The sequence below is a fragment of the Danio rerio genome, chromosome 10 (genome assembly GCF_049306965.1).
Source record: "Danio rerio strain Tuebingen ecotype United States chromosome 10, GRCz12tu, whole genome shotgun sequence".
Classification (NCBI taxonomy): Eukaryota; Metazoa; Chordata; class Actinopteri; order Cypriniformes; family Danionidae; genus Danio; species Danio rerio.
The window spans coordinates 10772712-10779634 of NC_133185.1; positions in this window are offsets into that span (position 1 = coordinate 10772712).

The window sequence follows — 6923 nt, forward strand, 5'->3', positions numbered from 1 at the left end:
TCACTTTTGGTACCTTTTGACAGTGAAAACAGCTATAAAAGCGTATCAACCCATACCGTACCGTATCACTCAGTGGAAACGGGCCATTGCATTTTCAAACAGGAATGATGTTCCAGAATCAACTTAGATGTTAATTCAGGATTGTGTCCCACTTGCGTCCACACATATCACCTGTGTCTACTGTCATAACATCCTTTAGTGTCGCCCCATCTACTCCTCAACCGTTTTTATGATGATGATATTACTTCAAGGTCATTTTTAAGTTGTATGTCATTATTGCGCATACGCACATGGTTCTTCTTAGGTGTGAGTATGCATACATGAAGAGAGAGAGAGTGCTACACAGCTGCAAGTTGGATGCTGATCATTAACTTTGCAATTTAATTTCATTTGCAATGTTCATTCATTCATTAATTCATTTACTTTTCGGCTTAGTTCCTTTATTAATCTGGGGTCACCACAGTGGAATAAACCACCAACTTATCCAGCATATGTTTTACACAGCAGATGCCCTTCTTGCTGCAACCCATCACTGGGAAACATCCATACAAACATTCACACACACACACACACACACACACACACACACACACACTATGGTCAATTTTAGCTTACCCAATTCACCTGTACCGCATGTCTTTAGACTTGTAGAGGAAACCGGAGCACTCAGAGGAAACCCACGCCAACACATGAAAAATATGCAAACTCCACACAGAAATGTCAACTGACCCAGCCGAGGCTCAAACCAGCGACCTTCTTGCTGTGAGGCGAATGTGCTACACACTGTACCACTGCGTCGCCATTTGTAATGTTCATAAGAGTAATTATTCCTTTTTGTACACTGTATTTTCACGTTTGATATCGGCTGGCACAAACCAACTATAAAGATGTACAGATTATAAATCTTTAGACAGATGTGACAGAGCAAGGTAAATGTTTGCACCTTGTCTGCAATGAAAATACAGCTGTTACACTTGCTTTGATAGCTACTTAAAATAATCATATGTAGCTGTTACTGACTATTTAAATCTAGCAGGTTTGATGTCTCAAATCCAGTGATGTGGGTAGTTATGAATCTCTCTTGCCAATCAGTGATCTGCAGGGCTTACATGTCATATTTAAGTAACCATATCGCTAACTTGTAACCTCAGCCTAGGTAATACTGAAAAAAAATAATAATAGAGCTGTGCTGAATTGGGCAGAAATTACTATATTAGCCATGAAACTAGCATTGCCTTTCTACAGCAGGGCTTTCCTGCTCTCTGAAGTCCTGCAATCCATCTGTAGTCAAGATCAGTTAACATAAAAATAATATCAGTATGCTCTCCCAGTTGTAGCTCCACCATGAGGCCCCCCTGGTCCCAAAGCTGCTGCACATCCAGGCCCTGTGAATTTACATCCTTTCCCTTTCAAGAGGTTCAACTGACACATCCTTCAGTAAGCAAATTCTTATCAACACTCTATTAGCCATGAAACACCACATTACTCCTCAACAGCTGGCTTTTCCCACTCTCAGAGGTCCTGTCATCCTTCTTCAGCTAACATCACTTAACATAAAGCTAATATATGCATGTGCTCCCTGATGCAGCTCCGCCTTATTGCCCCTTAGTCCCAGAGGTGCAGTTCCCTGTAAATACACTTTACCCTACATTCATGCATTTTGCACATGCCTTTATTCAAAGCCAGTAGTGGACAGTAACTAAGTATTTTTTACTTCACTACTGTACTTAAGTATGTATTTATCTGAAAAGTTTTGTTGCAAAAGGAGATAAATCCATTTTGAGAAATGTTGGTTGTTTGATATTATTATTTAGGATATCAAAATTCAATTAAATTCAATTCAAAATCAAAATTTTTAATGTCGATAAATAGTTCATAAATAAGTCAAAAACCATGCCAAAATACAACATTTTTATCTTAACATTATCAAACATCTTAAATTGGTAAAAAAAAAAACAATATATCATGAATATATGGAATAATACTAATAATTTTTTTTTTTTTTTTTTTTTGCTAAACGCTATATATCTATCTTAGGCTATAATCTACTACAGTAATACCATGAAGAAAAACGAGTGAATCAATGTTTTGTTTTAAAAGTAAGATCAAGTTAGTTAGATATTCGACTGGTAGCTTGTTACAGAATGAGTGGAGGCTCCTTTCACCCTGCTGCTGAAAACCAAACCTGTATGATCAGAGTGGGCGGAGCCCTGGTGTCACAGTTCTTGCCTCTGTTGCAGTCTGTTGAGTCCGCGACACAAGTTCGCTCATATTATTATGATTATATTAGTATTATTATTATTACTATTATTAATATTAATGTCATATATCTAAAATATGTACAATAATCTGTCCTGGCTAAAGGTCCCAGATCACCAGTTGGGATGGGAGCTAATCTCATATTAGAGCAATGCTATTTTAAAGGATGATAATTAAACCATAATAACAAATATAACTGTAAGCAAAAGAAAGTTAGGCCAATTTAATGTTAGGCCAATTTAATGTTAGGTTAACGTTAGGCCAATTAATAATCTATTCAAAGAATGGTCAAAGCGAAAGTAACCGGTGCTGGAGCTCTTGAAAGCAGCAAGACTGTCAGGTGCATGAGCACAACTTTTTGTCAAGTCTATTTGGAAAAACAAAAAAAAACAAAAAAAAAAAAAACGATCACACCAGTTTCGTTTCCAGTCACAATGTCATGAAAGAAAAAGGGAGCTTTTGCCGCAAGTAATCATCCTCTCATTCGGTATTCACAGAAATTATTTAAAGAATAAACTTACAAAGGACACTTTGTAGCCTTGCAGACAAGTATCTTGTGATGGGGAGAAGCGCAGGAAAAAAGGCACCATTTCACTGAAACCCCTGGCCTTCTTCCTTCTTCTTGACATCAGCGGAGACTCGTTCCCTGCTGCATTTGTTTATTGTTGACAGAATTCTTTTATCTTGGTCCACTTTTGTAGCGCTTTTATACAAGTTGAAGGCTACATATTCAGCTGACAGTTTGTCGGCATGACACAGACCAACATTACTCACATCTGAGCAAACTCGGAGCACTTAACTGGTGGTGACTCTCTTCACAGGGGATGCTGAGCTCGCATCTGAACAGTGATTTCCAATAATAAAATCCGAATGTCAAAAAATGGCGTTCATCACGTTTTGCAACCAAACTCTTCATCTATACTTTATCTGAATTTTTATCAGGAAATTGTTACTTTACTACACACCAAATCCAAATATTGTTCATTGGAAGCTATTTTGAAAGGACAAATTGTCACCTGTAAAAAGATTTGATAGTGGTGTTTAATTTGCGAACAAGCTGAATTTTATAAAATGGGTTCACAAATTGCAATGAGCAATTCATTTGTGTATTGGACTGACATCTGCTAAATAGTTAACAGCTCAGTGATTCAAATGATCCGTTTACAGTGAGTCTACAGTAAACAGTTCACTGATTGAAATGGTTTAATTAGAATGAGTCTACAGTAAACTATTCACTGATTCAAATGATCAGTTGAGAGTGAGTCTCCAGTGAACAGTTCACTAATACAAAGTCCTTTTAAGGCAAGTCATTTCACTCAGCAGCCATCGTCTCTCGGCAGTATGCTCGGCCATTCTGTTTAAATGAAAGTTTTCCAAAACTACTAGCCAAGCTCACGATTGCATTTCATATTACGAATAACCAATAAAATTAAACAACAAATGTCTATTAAATGTTCGTATCACACAAAATCTGCAGAAATTCACGTCTGATCCGAGCCCCTCCCTCTGAGAGTTGTCATTCTATATCGATCGCTGATTGGCTCCTGTACTAGAAGGTGGGTTTTATTCACCATATAGTGATCGCTGATTGGCTCCTGTACTAGAAGGCAAGGCTTAAATTGCCATCAGGACAGTTACACTTTTCCCCATTCAAAAGAATTGGAGTGACATGTCTTATTCTATAGTCTTTGACTAATACAAATGATGAGTTCAACGTGAGTCTCCAGCAAAGAGCATTGAATCACCAAGAGGCCACACTCTAGTGCGATTTGGTAAACAGCCGCTAGATGCTGTGGCGGCCATTTTGGAATGAAAATTCCAATAGAACAACAGCATATTAAAAGTCTGTTAAATAAACTATTAAAAGTGCTAATGTTTGTGATAGTAAAGCCCAATTCTACCCCTTAACCCTTACCACTACCCCTCGTTTTGTACGTTCCCATGAAGGGGTAGGGGTGTAACAATTCTCTTTAGCTTGAAGGCGTAGGGCTGAGGAGAAGGGGTAATTAGCCCTTTGAATGAAAATTTTTCAGGACCACACTCATAACCAAGGGGTAAGAAAACTTCCCAGAGTACACCAGTCACAATGGCAGTATTGCCGAACCCAAAGATAAGGAGATCCACAAATTAGTATTTTTTGTCATTATTACAATTTTTTTAAATAAACAAGCAAATGTTTTAATACTGTATATTTATAACCGCATTCGTGTTTTACCATAATGCTTTAAAAAAAAAAAAAAAAAAACTGCATAATTTCTTGATCTAAAATCCCTAAAAATAACTCCTGTACAGCAGTTCTACAACATTCTGACACTCAATGTTACTCGAATACCCTTTCAGTAAAGTCTAGTGCTGGGAATAATGTTAATGTCTGCTATAATGTTAATGTTGTTTTTGGTGTATTTACATGATGAATATGGCCACTGTGTAAATGCACAGTACAGTTACAATCTTACTGCCATTATGATAGATGATTAGATCATTATGACAACATGATATATGCCTTCAGTCATTTCCTGAAGATAAATACCAAAAAATAACACAACTGGAATAGCTACAGCAGTCATGATTGTCTGATCTCATATGAAGCAAGAGATTGCGATGACATATGATGACGTGCGCAGGTGCTGTAGTGCTGTCCCAATTCTTAGGGGTAAATTTTGAAGCCCTTCCCCTTCACACTCGGATTTAAGGGCCAAGGGGAAGGGGTAGGGGTACAAAAAAAGAATTGGGATTGGGCCTAAGTGTATTGTATAAGTTATATAAAGTTTATATAAGTTTATTTTACAGACTTATAATATGCTGTTGTTCTATTGGAGTTTTCATTCCAAAATGTCCACTGCGCCATTTAGTGGCTGTTTCCCAAATTGCACTATAGTGTCGTCTCTTGGTGATTTTATGCTCTTTTTCTCCAGTAAACAATTAATTGATTCAAATGATGCATTCAGAGCGAGTCTCCAGTAAACAATTCACTGATTCAAAATGATGCATTCAGAGTGAGTCTCCAGTAAACAATTCACTGATTCAAAATTATGCATTCAGAGTGAGTCTCCAGTAAATGATTCACAGATTAAAATGATCTGTATGTGAATATGTTTTCACTTCAGTTACCATGAATTATCAGTGTGGTTATTAAAGTGTGACAAGTTTTGTTAATAACCATTCATTCCAATTTACCTGTAAGAACTTTTACTTTTTTAATAAGTAATTTAAAAATCAAACACTTATCTTTTGACTCAAGTAATATAAAAAAGGAAGACTTTATACTGGAGTAATATTTTATTAGGTCATCTGTAATTTTACTCAATTGCATAATTTGAGTACTACTGTCCAAAGCAACCAACATTTCAACCAAGGTCAAAGTTCTTGGTTTCCCTGTGAATCGAACATATGACATTGCCATTGATAGAGTCTTGGGCTAGTCTCTCCTGTAAATAAAATAACATTTCGCTCTCCACAGTGGTCCTCTCCAGCTGTCCTGCCATCCTTGAATTTGCATACATGCAGCTAAAAAACACTTAACATAAAGCTGAGATCAGCATATGCTCCCTGATGCAGCTCTGCCACGAGGCCACCTGGTTCCAGAGGCGGAGCTGCACAACCAGCCTCTCTAAAAAAAAATCATCTTTTCTACTTTAAGGAGCTTGATTTACCAATCCCCCTGTGGATCCTATTGGGCAAATGATTAACAGCCCTCCCTAACGTTGCCGCCTCCGTGCACACACCACCAACCAAATCCACATCCCATAAATCCTCCATCCCTGTTGCCTGGCCGACAGGTAGCATCACCTAGGGAGGGCACAGGCAGCGGAGCACAAGAGAAATAACAGGGCTGCAGCTGCGTTCCACAGTCTCATCATGCACAATTACAACTACTGGCACCACAAAAAGGAACACGAGCTCCGAAATGTCAGCAGGCGTCGTAAATTACAGGACACACCGTTGAGACAGTTACTCACGAGTGCCTGAGTGCAGATGAGGAAAACTAGAGCGTTAATGGAAGAATGATCTAATGCTGAGTTTGGCTCTGGTGTTTATGTTGCTTATTTAAACCAGTAGCACTCACTGGCTGTAAATGGATTCATTTCAATTATAGACAGATGTCTGATTTACTTTGGTAATTCATCAAACCTATAACTCAGTTACATATCTCCAACAAGTATATTTCAGTCATTAAATAACTAGCAAAAATCTGAAATGATATGTTTATTTCTTATTTGTCATTTTAGTAAAACATAAAGATTAGATGTTTCTTAGCTGTGTCATTTAGGTATGATAACTTACATATGCTAATAGTCTGTATTTCTTAAGGCTGGGTGTTGGGAAGGATGTGGCGAGGACACAAATGCAAATAATTAAGGATTTTATTACCTAAAATAAACAAAAAACAACTAAAACACACTGGGAAAACACAAAAACATAACAATACTGACTTCACTCTGCTTGGCTTGACAGACACAGTATAAACGACGATGTACCAGCACAGGACAGAATCCACTGGGAGAATAAATAGGGAAAGCAAACCAATAATCTGACAAGAAGACAGGTAAATATAATGATAAATAATAAGATGACAAAGTGGGTGGGACAAGACAATAGATGGGAGAGCACATAGTACAAAGACACAACACAAGCCATGTGCTCACGTAAACCAGGGGTTCGTT